This window comes from Rana temporaria, chromosome 1 (assembly GCF_905171775.1).
Source record: "Rana temporaria chromosome 1, aRanTem1.1, whole genome shotgun sequence".
NCBI lineage: Eukaryota > Metazoa > Chordata > Amphibia > Anura > Ranidae > Rana > Rana temporaria.
Genome location: NC_053489.1, coordinates 562,885,507 through 562,900,253, shown reverse-complemented (window position 1 = coordinate 562,900,253; position 14,747 = coordinate 562,885,507). Strand labels below are relative to the sequence as shown.

The window sequence follows — 14,747 nt, the reverse complement described above, 5'->3', positions numbered from 1 at the left end:
AATATCACAGTGTTTTAGAGCCCAGCTACAGCCTAGAGCAATTAAGCAGCAGTGTTGATAAAGAGCTTTCCTTATGTGGTCTTATTGAAGATGAAGGGCATGGTATCACTGCAGGTTCACTGCAAATCACTGATAACGGCATTAGCTACATTGAGATGGCTAATTCTCTAAGTATTTGGCAGCATGAATCGACCTTCTTCAAAGTAAAATCTGGGTAACATTGTTCCTAGTATAATCGCATCGTTATTGCATTTTCAGACTTAATAATAATGTATAGTACCGACTCTTATAAATCCACTTATTAATACGATTTTTATACTGTTTTACATTTATATATTTATATCCTGTAAGAATATATTTGTGTAAGAAGAATTTCAGTTTTAAAATGCTTAATCACAGAGATATGTGCCACTTTGCATAATAGGCATTTATTTTTAAAATTCAGTATTTCATTGGAGTTGTCGCTCAGGCTGCTACAAAGTCAAGTATTTGTCAGTACTTGTTGTTAGCACATCTCACAAGGCAGGATATAATGCAAAAAAGTTGAAAAAGTCATAAAACTGGCAGAACACTGAACCTTGTGTATATACGGTAAATTAAAGTACCACTAAGTGAAAGCATCCTTTCTCTAGTTTCAGATATACTGTAACAGGGGAGAAGCTTAGAAGGTGTGTCCTCAAAAGGGAAGCTAACCCTCACTTCCTGTTCTAAAGATAATGATAAACTAAGGAAGTGAAAGGAAATTCCTCTAATGGGAACATAAATAATGATAACTCCTTTTGTGTCACTTTAGGTATAACTAAAGGCAAAACACTTTATTTTTTATTTTTGGATAGAGTTAAGAGGGATTAGAATAATTGAAAGTTTGTATTGCTGTCTGTGCCCTCGTTAAGGAGATTCACCATCTCTGTTTGCCCTTTTTACCATTTATCATTGAACGTGAAAGTAAAAGAAAATGCCACATTTTGGGTTGTCCCCAGAAAAGTAGTAGAGGGGAAATCTTCCAACTGGTACACTAGTTCTGGTGTCCTGGGGGTCCCCAAGTAATTTCCTTAGTTTACAAGAATTTCCTCCCACTTGCTGTTTGGCTATGTGACAGAAAGTAAAGGAAAATCTCTGAAATAGGACACAGATGGCGAAAAATATCTGACAGGGATTATAACCCTCCCTTGCTCTATCCAAAAAAACAAAAAAATATGTTTTTCCTATCGTTCTGCCTAAACTTTCTGTCCTAGGTACCAGTGTTCGAGGAATAGAAAGCAAGCCGTTTTTATAAACAGGCACCCAAATGGGAGTTAAAAACATAGGCGGTCCTATGCCGTGGGAGCAATTTCTCCTCCTTTTATTTCCTGGTGACCAGTCATTGGGACAGGAAGTGATGGGACATCTCCCCAGTGGGTGCACACAGGGCCGGTGATAAGGCAGGGCAACCATTCCTGTTGTACCAGACCTGGCCCCATCAACTCAATAGCTGGGTCTGGGCAACAGTATAGTTAATTTCTGCCTAAATAAAATCATTTTGCTAAACCACACACCCGCTCCTGTTTGCTTTGCAGGATGTAAATACATGTTCCTGGGCTCCATCAGGTCAACAGAGGGGCAGAGGAGGGCCTTTCTTCCAGTTTTAGAGTGTAAGCACATGAGCCCACACCACATATTGTGCTGCATTTTTCATAGTCCTGGCTATCCACTGGTTATACCTTCCCTGACAGAGTGAAACCTGGGTCGGTGCACAGCCTCAGGCAAGCGGCATCATATACTGCACACAGTGACACTGACTACTCTGGAAGAAAGGTACAATCCCCAGCTCTCCTACCCCATTGTGATGATCACAGCACAGCAGGTTCTCTATAGCTTTGTCACAGTGTGTCACATAGCTGTTGGGTGCTGACTTTGGTAACTAATGGCTATACTATGTGTTACAGATGAGACTGTAGCACAGTACAGCAATAACAAAGTCAGCACCCAGCTGCCATGTGACAGACCGTGACAAAGATGAGCTGTACGGAGCCCCATGATTCCTAACTGCGGCCCTGGGTACACAAACCCACTCTGTTCAATGGAAAAAAAATTAAGCTTTATTTCTACTCAATATATCACAGCTCATGTTCTTAACAGCTTAGTGTAGTACCCAGAATCTCTCCATGGTGGACTCCTTTAGAGTGGAGTTCCACCCATAAATATAACATTACATCAGTAGTTTTAAAAAAAATGTCATTAGTCCTTTACGAATTTTTTTTTTTTTTTTTAGATGCCTTCAAAGTGTTGTTGCTAGGCAGAATAGTTAATCTTCCCACTTCCTGCACCTAGGTGCTTAATGCTTCCTAACCTACACCGCACAGACTCCTGGGAATGTAGTGGGTGTAACTTTCCAGGAGTCTGTGCACTCCCCAGTCTCGAAGAATCATGTGACTTGGAAGGCACAGGTGCTGAAACCTGATCTGACACTGCTTGTGCAGCACTGAGCATGTGCTAGGCTGAAATCCAGGAAGTCATACAGTCTGGCTTCATGATGCCCACACTTAAGATGGCCCCAGTCAATTTCTATTTTATAAAGTGTCTAAATGCTGTAACAACCTAACAAAACGGACCTTAGTTTACAGACTAACTTTACTAGAATACATTAAGCTTGTGTATTACAGGGGTATTTATATTTAAAAAGTGAAATTGTGGCCGGAACTCCGCTTTAACTTTGCGTTTCTGTACTAAATTCGCTGGTTGGATTAGTCCATTTGTTTATATGATTAGTATTTCCAGTTTTAGATAATATGATATATACAGTGGGGAAAATAATTTTGGCTGATATTCTGTCTCGATCATTTGAAATGCACCTATGATAAAAAATGATTGTCCCTTAATTTCTTTGTAAATGGGCAAACTTACAAAATCTACAGGGGGATCGAAATAATTATTTTCCCCACTGTAGTTTGTTAATATTCGTTGACCATTTTGTATTTTTTTGCTATAATGGAAGGACATTTTTTTAATACTTTTTATACATGCATCTATTCTCACTAGCAATCTAGCCTGGGTAACTTTGAAAGGTCACAATACCCAGATATATTTGATACCAGTATTTGTATAGAATAAAATGATATTGAAAATATTTAAATCTAATCTTTTCTTCATGTACCTGTCATTTCAGAAATTCCCTATGCGTGACGGCAGACATCAGTAGAAGAGAAGACTTCCTCCTAAAGAGGGAAATAAATACCAAACACTAGTAAGATTTAATCTTTAATAATAATCAGTTGTGACATGATATTGCAGTTTTGTATGGACTGTGTACTGGATCTTCTGCCTTATGTTTTTTTGGGATTCCAAAGATACGGTCACCTAACCATCATTCTTGATTTCATAAGGCCTCATGTTCCTTTATGTTCCATAAATGTGCGTGTCTGCACATGTCCCCAAAAAACGTGGCAAAATGCACATCACCCTTTACAGTGCCTTGTTTCTTAATGACATCCCAAACATGGCTAGCAGGTGTTCATTTTGTTGCACACGGCTCACTGCCAAAAAGGGTGTAGGAGCTACTTTGGCTGGGCAGCGCACTCAAGTGAAACGTGCAAAAAAAATGCACATATAAATGCACATATGTGCATCACACAGGTGTTAATGGGGCCTTAGGGGAAGCTTGCACTCTCTGCTAAATGGAAATAAGTTGGTCTGAAAGTGTGTGATGGACCGCTGGACATACACTGCTTGTTTTACAGAAAGTACCCGTCTTTAGCTTCACCCTGTTGCAGGGATTGTCACTCTTGGGCCAGGGCTGGAGCACAAATAAAGGAAAAAAAGACATTTTAAAGGAAAAAAATTAAGGCATATGGGGGCTTTAATAGCATTTAAAGTGTTTGTTACCCCAACATTTCAAATTCCTGATATGTGCCTGCTGTACCATGTACTTTTATGAAAAAGTATTCTGTTCTCTTTATATTGCTTCCTTTGTGTGAAATCCCTGGTGTTCCTGCCAGTTCCTCTGTTTTCCTGTTAAAAACTGACCACACTAGGCAGGAGAGCTCACCGTGGTCAGTTTTTTCTAGCTGTGCTGAGTATTCAGCCTGCTCTCCTCCAATGATCACTCTTGTCCTGACAGGCCCCTGCACATCATTTTACTGGGAAGATCAGCGAACTGTTGCTTCTCCTCTCCCACCTCTTATGCAGTTGAGAACAGAGGGAATGTGATCACTTAAAAAAAAAAGGGTAAAAAAGGTATTTATAATGTGTTTTTTTTATATATATATATATCTATACACAAATGTTTTGTCTTTCATTTAAATTTGAAACTGAATGGGTTGTTTTACAAATACATTTTTAACCACTTGCCGCCCGCCAATGACAGATTGACGGCGGCAAAGTGGTTGTAGAATCCTGACTGGACGTCATATGACGTCCTCGGGATTCTGAGCCGCTGCGCGCCCCCGGGGGCGCGCATCGCGGCGATCGTTGTTGCGGGGTGTCAGTCTGACACCCCGCAACACCGATCTCGGTAAAGAGTCTCTCACGGAGACTCTTTACCACGTGATCAGCCGTGTCCAACCACGGCTGATCACGATGTAAACAGGAAGAGCCGTCGATGGCTCTTCCTCACACGCGTCTGACAGACGCGAGTAGAGGAGAGCCGATCGGCGGCTCTCCTGACAGGGGGGGTTCGCGCTGATTGTTTATCAGCGCAGCCCCCCCTCGGATCGCCACATGGACCACCAGGGATGCCCACCAGGGAAGGGCAAAACAAAAAAAAATGGAAAAAAAAAAGTCAAAAAAAAAAAAAAAAAGTCTGAAAATAAAAAAAAAAGATGCAAAAAAAAAAGATGCCAATCAGTGCCCACAAATGGGCACTGACTGGCAACAAGTAAATCAGTGCCGCCCCACAGTGTCCATCAGTGCCGCCCCACAGTGCCCATCAGTGCCACCCCACAGTGCCATCCGTGCCACCCCACAGTGCCCATCCGTGCCACCCCACAGTGCCCATCCGTGCCACCCCACAGTGCCCATCTGTGCCGCCCATGAGTGCCCATGAGTGCCCATCTGTGCCGCCCATGAGTGCCCATCTGTGCCGCCTATGTGTGCCCATGAGTGCCGCCTATGTGTGCCCATTAGTGCCGCATACCAGCGCCACCAATCAGTGCCACCTCATCTGTGCCCGTCAGTACTACCTCGTCCATGTCCATCAGTGCCATCTCATCTGTGCCCATCAGTGCCACCATATCAGTGCCCGTAATTGAAAGAGAAAACTTACTTATTTACAAAAAAATTACAGAAAAAAATAAAAACGTAATTTTTTTCCAAATTTTCAGTCTTTTTTTAGTTGTTGCGCAAAAAAAAATCGCAGAGGTGATCAAATACCACCAAAAGAAAGCTCTATTTTTGGGTAAAAAAGGACGCCAATTTTGTTTGGGTACAGTGTAGCATGACCGCGCAATTGCCATTCAAAGTGCGACAGTGCTGAAAGCTGAAAATTGGCTTGGGCGGGAAGGTACGTAAGTGCCCTGTATGGAAGTGGTTAAATATGTAGGTAGGTTACCTGCAATAGACCGAAAAGAGTGTATATCTTCACTTTTTTTTTTGTTCTTTCGTTTTGGATACAATTTTCTCAATTCATTTTTTAATGGAGGACTGGGGGGCGGGGGGCGACTCTGAAGGCAAGGTGTGGCCTCATATGCTATGGGTTTTTTTTTTGGTTATATAGCAGATGTACTTTAACCTCCCTGGCGGTATGATTATTTCAGAAAAAAAGGTGCTGAAAGCAGTACCATTATTTGCAAGGAAATTTGGCGTTTTATATTGTAGGCCTGTAATTCTTAGGAATAACTCACTTAAATCTGTCCAAACAAGAGTCTAGTAGGCATACCGGGTATGACATTTTTTTAAAAACAAAATTATAAATTATAATATTATAAATAACTGTAAATAGTTATAACAAATAATATAATTATAATAAAAATTATTCAATAATGTAATCAACTAAAAATCACTGAAATTTGCTCAGTTGCAGAATTGTCGCTGTCATTACTTTTATTTTTTTATGACGAATTTCCCCACAAATCGCTATCGCACAATTCTGCAAGTGATTATAATTTATTATCGCTGTTTTCTAGTTGTGGATTCAGCGAGGCGAGCCCGAGTCTGACTCGGGGTTACTGATTGCAGCACAGAAATGTAACCCAGAGTCAGACTCGGGAATACTGCCAGGGGGTGTTAAGTGCCAGTTCTTGTATTGCTTAGAACTCGCAGGCAGTTCACACTGCCTTATGCGAACTGCTGTGGGTGTCAATAGAAAGTAAATGACACCCCCAGATCGGTTCGCATATCACTCCAAAGACATGCTGGTAGGTAAATTGGATCCTGTCCAAATTGGCCCAGTATATATATATAGCAAAGGAATGGCGATACATGTTGTGGATGCAAGGTGCTGCACACCCCTGAATAGATTTTTGAAGAAAAGGAAGAGTACCCCTAGGGGCTTTGTGTTGCAGCTGACAATTATTGAATCAAAATATGAAAAAATAATGTAATTTATTAAAGACAAATAAATAACAGGATGGGAACACCCATCTAGTACATATAGGAAACATGGACACAAAAAGTGTCATTCAAACATTGGAGTACAATGGGTAAATGTAAATAGAACAATATACTGGTTTGACTTATGCGCAAAGACCCCGACGCGTTTCGACCCTTTTGCTGGTGTGGGTCTTCTTCAGGGGGAAGAAAGTTTGCAGGCATAAGTTCTATAAAAGAGATATATATATGTACATGATGAGATTTGTTAGAGAAACAAAAAACAAACAAACAAACATATGAGTATTAAGCTATTAAAAATACAGTCATTATTGCAGACATTAAAAAAGTATATAGTTACCAAGGTGAATGTCCAGAGCCAGAACCGGTAGCCAAACACAGACCAGGCCGCCATGGCGGGGAATTCCCAGGGGACACTCAGGATGAAGGGAGAGGTCAAGATTGCAAAATAGACCAGGTGGTGGAATGGGTGGAACAACCCCCAAGCCCACGAGGGATCGCAACCAAGGACCCCGCATTGGGCCGGAGGGTGGTGGGGGGGGGGGAGGGGGGAAAAAGGGCAGGGCAAGAGAAACGGAAGGAAAGCCGAGCCGGTGGAGCGAGGAACCAGCCAAACAAAGAGGATATGATGGAACCTGGGGGGAGAAAAAAGAAACCCCCATGATGGAAATATTTGCATCCTAAGTGGTGATACAAACAGAGTGTCTACAGGAAGGAAAGGTGGATGATATGTGTATGGACAAATAGTGGGGAAAGCTTGAGAAAAAGTGCGTGAGAGGCACATGAAAAATGACTATAAATGTGAGATGGACCTAAGCGAGGACGATATTGAGTGAATAAGGTGTGAGGAAAAGAATAAAAATAATAATGAATGTAGGTATAAATAAAAATCAAAATAAATATAAATATGAATGTAAATATAAATATAAATGTAAAAGTAAAAGTAAAAGTAAAAAATGAAAAAGATGTGTGTGCATGAATGTGAAAAGGAAAAACGAGTGAATATCAGTGTACAATGCAAGAATAGCCAGTATGTGTAGGGGAGGCATAAGTGTTGAGTGTGTATCATAACAAAGTGAGATGGTGTGGGAAGGGAAAAAGACACAGTGAAATATAAAAACAAAAAAAGGGGAAGGTTAAAAGAACAAAACAAGGGAGGGGGGGAGGGGATGTTTACCTGGACTATCTGGATGCATAGGGTGAACCACTAGACGGCAAGGTTTTATCTGTAAAGGGATGTGCTGCTGAGTTGACCCGGAGAGGTACAGGGTGGATGTAACTCATCAGGGCAAAAAACTACAGCAGAGTATAAAAAGGAGAAGAGGGTATAGATGAATATCAATGGGTATTAATGATATTGCTATAAAGCAAATCAAACCGTCTATCCAAGGGGCCATAGACAAAGGTCGGGCCATTACTTACTTGTCAGACGTTAAAAAAGTGTTATCTCAAAGTAGGTGCAAGTCTGGGAGCTCGACAGTGCGAGTTACCCACGGCTGCTCTATTTATGGGAGTGGTGGTCCTGCCTGGGGCGTGCCTCTAAATCGTTCCCTCCCCCCCCCCCCAATCCGCACACACCTAACCCCCCCCCCCACACACACGGTCCGCGGGAGCCAAAACGACGGTCAAAGACCGCGGCTATTGTGAGACCCCCCCGGCGTTCCGGAAGGACAAACATGTCCCCGGCAAGCCGCCGTACCTGTCCCCGTCGGAAACGCCGTGACGTCACCGCATGCCGCGCACGCTGCGAGCGCATGCGCGGCAGAGCCGCGAACGTCCGGGGGTAACGCGGGACGCCGCCGGCAGACTGGGAGCTCCATCTGGCGGTCAGATGGAAAAAGACCACCCTGGAGCGAAACAGGGGATGGGAAAACCGAGGAACCTCTGGAATTCCACCCCCTCTTAGTTCCCCAGTCTGCCGTGGGGCGTGGGGGTAGAACCACTCCACTGCCACGTAAAAACCTTGCCATGGGTGAGCCCAGGGAGCCCCGCAGGCGTGCACATGGCCATGGATGCAAAACGGAACTGAGGACAGACAGACACCTGAAGTGGTAGCGTGTATGAATAAATATGAAAATAAATAATAATCATTAGATAAATAATTTAAATGCCAAAGTAAAATATAACATGTTGCCAAAGTACAAATAATTTATATTGTTAGATATATAAACATGAATTTGTGAAGACAAAGAGCAGACAGGAAGATGTCAAAAAATTCAGCGTTAGGGGAGGACCAAAGAACCCCCTCAAAATTAAAATCTAGGTAAGGAAATATAAGGTAAAGTATACAACGAGGAAGGACAGGAAGCTTACTATAAGGAAAACTATCACTAAACTCCTCGTTGAGGTTGCCCCTTCAACAGACTATCCCTAAAGAGGGTAAAAGCGAGAACGAGAGGATGCATGATAGCCTGTATGGGCTCTGGCTAAGTAGCCTACGGATCCAAATCTGCTTATGTCGTGAACAGGGGATCCCATCTAGAAGCCGCCCATGATCGAAATCTATATTTGCGATCGGCGGGGACAAAAGGAAGGGAAATTATTAAATTGTATAAAAATTAATAAAAGGAGTGTGTTAATTGATGACGCTGAGAGATGACAATCTACACTGCTAGTGTCTTAAATCCACAGGTATCAAACCAGGGGAACGGGTGTTTATCCACCCAAAAAGAATTTTTAGCAAAGGAATGGCGATACATGTTGTGGATGCAAGGTGCTGCACACCCCTGAATAGATTTTTGAAGAAAAGGAAGAGTACCCCTAGGGGCTTTGTGTTGCAGCTGACAATTATTGAATCAAAATATGAAAAAATAATGTAATTTATTAAAGACAAATAAATAACAGGATGGGAACACCCATCTAGTACATATAGGAAACATGGACACAAAAAGTGTCATTCAAACATTGGAGTACAATGGGTAAATGTAAATAGAACAATATACTGGTTTGACTTATGCGCAAAGACCCCGACGCGTTTCGACCCTTTTGCTGGTGTGGGTCTTCTTCAGGGGGAAGAAAGTTTGCAGGCATAAGTTCTATAAAAGAGATATATATATGTACATGATGAGATTTGTTAGAGAAACAAAAAACAAACAAACAAACATATGAGTATTAAGCTATTAAAAATACAGTCATTATTGCAGACATTAAAAAAGTATATAGTTACCAAGGTGAATGTCCAGAGCCAGAACCGGTAGCCAAACACAGACCAGGCCGCCATGGCGGGGAATTCCCAGGGGACACTCAGGATGAAGGGAGAGGTCAAGATTGCAAAATAGACCAGGTGGTGGAATGGGTGGAACAACCCCCAAGCCCACGAGGGATCGCAACCAAGGACCCCGCATTGGGCCGGAGGGTGGTGGGGGGGGGGAGGGGGGAAAAAGGGCAGGGCAAGAGAAACGGAAGGAAAGCCGAGCCGGTGGAGCGAGGAACCAGCCAAACAAAGAGGATATGATGGAACCTGGGGGGAGAAAAAAGAAACCCCCATGATGGAAATATTTGCATCCTAAGTGGTGATACAAACAGAGTGTCTACAGGAAGGAAAGGTGGATGATATGTGTATGGACAAATAGTGGGGAAAGCTTGAGAAAAAGTGCGTGAGAGGCACATGAAAAATGACTATAAATGTGAGATGGACCTAAGCGAGGACGATATTGAGTGAATAAGGTGTGAGGAAAAGAATAAAAATAATAATGAATGTAGGTATAAATAAAAATCAAAATAAATATAAATATGAATGTAAATATAAATATAAATGTAAAAGTAAAAGTAAAAGTAAAAAATGAAAAAGATGTGTGTGCATGAATGTGAAAAGGAAAAACGAGTGAATATCAGTGTACAATGCAAGAATAGCCAGTATGTGTAGGGGAGGCATAAGTGTTGAGTGTGTATCATAACAAAGTGAGATGGTGTGGGAAGGGAAAAAGACACAGTGAAATATAAAAACAAAAAAAGGGGAAGGTTAAAAGAACAAAACAAGGGAGGGGGGGAGGGGATGTTTACCTGGACTATCTGGATGCATAGGGTGAACCACTAGACGGCAAGGTTTTATCTGTAAAGGGATGTGCTGCTGAGTTGACCCGGAGAGGTACAGGGTGGATGTAACTCATCAGGGCAAAAAACTACAGCAGAGTATAAAAAGGAGAAGAGGGTATAGATGAATATCAATGGGTATTAATGATATTGCTATAAAGCAAATCAAACCGTCTATCCAAGGGGCCATAGACAAAGGTCGGGCCATTACTTACTTGTCAGACGTTAAAAAAGTGTTATCTCAAAGTAGGTGCAAGTCTGGGAGCTCGACAGTGCGAGTTACCCACGGCTGCTCTATTTATGGGAGTGGTGGTCCTGCCTGGGGCGTGCCTCTAAATCGTTCCCTCCCCCCCCCCCAATCCGCACACACCTAACCCCCCCCCCCACACACACGGTCCGCGGGAGCCAAAACGACGGTCAAAGACCGCGGCTATTGTGAGACCCCCCCGGCGTTCCGGAAGGACAAACATGTCCCCGGCAAGCCGCCGTACCTGTCCCCGTCGGAAACGCCGTGACGTCACCGCATGCCGCGCACGCTGCGAGCGCATGCGCGGCAGAGCCGCGAACGTCCGGGGGTAACGCGGGACGCCGCCGGCAGACTGGGAGCTCCATCTGGCGGTCAGATGGAAAAAGACCACCCTGGAGCGAAACAGGGGATGGGAAAACCGAGGAACCTCTGGAATTCCACCCCCTCTTAGTTCCCCAGTCTGCCGTGGGGCGTGGGGGTAGAACCACTCCACTGCCACGTAAAAACCTTGCCATGGGTGAGCCCAGGGAGCCCCGCAGGCGTGCACATGGCCATGGATGCAAAACGGAACTGAGGACAGACAGACACCTGAAGTGGTAGCGTGTATGAATAAATATGAAAATAAATAATAATCATTAGATAAATAATTTAAATGCCAAAGTAAAATATAACATGTTGCCAAAGTACAAATAATTTATATTGTTAGATATATAAACATGAATTTGTGAAGACAAAGAGCAGACAGGAAGATGTCAAAAAATTCAGCGTTAGGGGAGGACCAAAGAACCCCCTCAAAATTAAAATCTAGGTAAGGAAATATAAGGTAAAGTATACAACGAGGAAGGACAGGAAGCTTACTATAAGGAAAACTATCACTAAACTCCTCGTTGAGGTTGCCCCTTCAACAGACTATCCCTAAAGAGGGTAAAAGCGAGAACGAGAGGATGCATGATAGCCTGTATGGGCTCTGGCTAAGTAGCCTACGGATCCAAATCTGCTTATGTCGTGAACAGGGGATCCCATCTAGAAGCCGCCCATGATCGAAATCTATATTTGCGATCGGCGGGGACAAAAGGAAGGGAAATTATTAAATTGTATAAAAATTAATAAAAGGAGTGTGTTAATTGATGACGCTGAGAGATGACAATCTACACTGCTAGTGTCTTAAATCCACAGGTATCAAACCAGGGGAACGGGTGTTTATCCACCCAAAAAGAATTTTTAGCAAAGGAATGGCGATACATGTTGTGGATGCAAGGTGCTGCACACCCCTGAATAGATTTTTGAAGAAAAGGAAGAGTACCCCTAGGGGCTTTGTGTTGCAGCTGACAATTATTGAATCAAAATATGAAAAAATAATGTAATTTATTAAAGACAAATAAATAACAGGATGGGAACACCCATCTAGTACATATAGGAAACATGGACACAAAAAGTGTCATTCAAACATTGGAGTACAATGGGTAAATGTAAATAGAACAATATACTGGTTTGACTTATGCGCAAAGACCCCGACGCGGCCTGGTCTGTGTTTGGCTACCGGTTCTGGCTCTGGACATTCACCTTGGTAACTATATACTTTTTTAATGTCTGCAATAATGACTGTATTTTTAATAGCTTAATACTCATATGTTTGTTTGTTTGTTTTTTGTTTCTCTAACAAATCTCATCATGTACATATATATATCTCTTTTATAGAACTTATGCCTGCAAACTTTCTTCCCCCTGAAGAAGACCCACACCAGCAAAAGGGTCGAAACGCGTCGGGGTCTTTGCGCATAAGTCAAACCAGTATATTGTTCTATTTACATTTACCCATTGTACTCCAATGTTTGAATGACACTTTTTGTGTCCATGTTTCCTATATGTACTAGATGGGTGTTCCCATCCTGTTATTTATTTGTCTTTAATAAATTACATTATTTTTTCATATTTTGATTCAATAATTGTCAGCTGCAACACAAAGCCCCTAGGGGTACTCTTCCTTTTCTTCAAAAATCTATTCAGGGGTGTGCAGCACCTTGCATCCACAACATGTATCGCCATTCCTTTGCTAAAAATTCTTTTTGGGTGGATAAACACCCGTTCCCCTGGTTTGATACCTGTGGATTTAAGACACTAGCAGTGTAGATTGTCATCTCTCAGCGTCATCAATTAACACACTCCTTTTATTAATTTTTATACAATTTAATAATTTCCCTTCCTTTTGTCCCCGCCGATCGCAAATATAGATTTCGATCATGGGCGGCTTCTAGATGGGATCCCCTGTTCACGACATAAGCAGATTTGGATCCGTAGGCTACTTAGCCAGAGCCCATACAGGCTATCATGCATCCTCTCGTTCTCGCTTTTACCCTCTTTAGGGATAGTCTGTTGAAGGGGCAACCTCAACGAGGAGTTTAGTGATAGTTTTCCTTATAGTAAGCTTCCTGTCCTTCCTCGTTGTATACTTTACCTTATATTTCCTTACCTAGATTTTAATTTTGAGGGGGTTCTTTGGTCCTCCCCTAACGCTGAATTTTTTGACATCTTCCTGTCTGCTCTTTGTCTTCACAAATTCATGTTTATATATCTAACAATATAAATTATTTGTACTTTGGCAACATGTTATATTTTACTTTGGCATTTAAATTATTTATCTAATGATTATTATTTATTTTCATATTTATTCATACACGCTACCACTTCAGGTGTCTGTCTGTCCTCAGTTCCGTTTTGCATCCATGGCCATGTGCACGCCTGCGGGGCTCCCTGGGCTCACCCATGGCAAGGTTTTTACGTGGCAGTGGAGTGGTTCTACCCCCACGCCCCACGGCAGACTGGGGAACTAAGAGGGGGTGGAATTCCAGAGGTTCCTCGGTTTTCCCATCCCCTGTTTCGCTCCAGGGTGGTCTTTTTCCATCTGACCGCCAGATGGAGCTCCCAGTCTGCCGGCGGCGTCCCGCGTTACCCCCGGACGTTCGCGGCTCTGCCGCGCATGCGCTCGCAGCGTGCGCGGCATGCGGTGACGTCACGGCGTTTCCGACGGGGACAGGTACGGCGGCTTGCCGGGGACATGTTTGTCCTTCCGGAACGCCGGGGGGGTCTCACAATAGCCGCGGTCTTTGACCGTCGTTTTGGCTCCCGCGGACCGTGTGTGTGGGGGGGGGGGGTTAGGTGTGTGCGGATTGGGGGGGGGGGGGGGAACGATTTAGGGGCACGCCCCAGGCAGGACCACCACTCCCATAAATAGAGCAGCCGTGGGTAACTCGCACTGTCGAGCTCCCAGACTTGCACCTACTTTGAGATAACACTTTTTTAACGTCTGACAAGTAAGTAATGGCCCGACCTTTGTCTATGGCCCCTTGGATAGACGGTTTGATTTGCTTTATAGCAATATCATTAATACCCATTGATATTCATCTATACCCTCTTCTCCTTTTTATACTCTGCTGTAGTTTTTTGCCCTGATGAGTTACATCCACCCTGTACCTCTCCGGGTCAACTCAGCAGCACATCCCTTTACAGATAAAACCTTGCCGTCTAGTGGTTCACCCTATGCATCCAGATAGTCCAGGTAAACATCCCCTCCCCCCCTCCCTTGTTTTGTTCTTTTAACCTTCCCCTTTTTTTGTTTTTATATTTCACTGTGTCTTTTTCCCTTCCCACACCATCTCACTTTGTTATGATACACACTCAACACTTATGCCTCCCCTACACATACTGGCTATTCTTGCATTGTACACTGATATTCACTCGTTTTTCCTTTTCACATTCATGCACACACATCTTTTTCATTTTTTACTTTTACTTTTACTTTTACATTTATATTTATATTTACATTCATATTTATATTTATTTTGATTTTTATTTATACCTACATTCATTATTATTTTTATTCTTTTCCTCACACCTTATTCACTCAATATCGTCCTCGCTTAGGTCCATCTCACATTTATAGTCATTT

At 42.9% G+C, this 14,747-nt stretch overlaps 1 protein-coding gene across 20 annotated transcripts in view; it reads left to right on the top strand.

Annotated features, from left to right (window-relative positions):
• Nucleotides 1–14,747, top strand: part of SORBS2 (sorbin and SH3 domain containing 2) — a 396,754-nt gene that overhangs the window by 131,206 nt on the left and 250,801 nt on the right. For all 20 annotated transcript variants that reach the window (XM_040334275.1, XM_040334288.1, XM_040334284.1 and 17 more), the window contains one exon: nt 3,146–3,223. The gene's annotated coding sequence lies outside the window, so the exon portion shown is untranslated. The remainder of the gene's footprint in view (nt 1–3,145; nt 3,224–14,747) is intronic.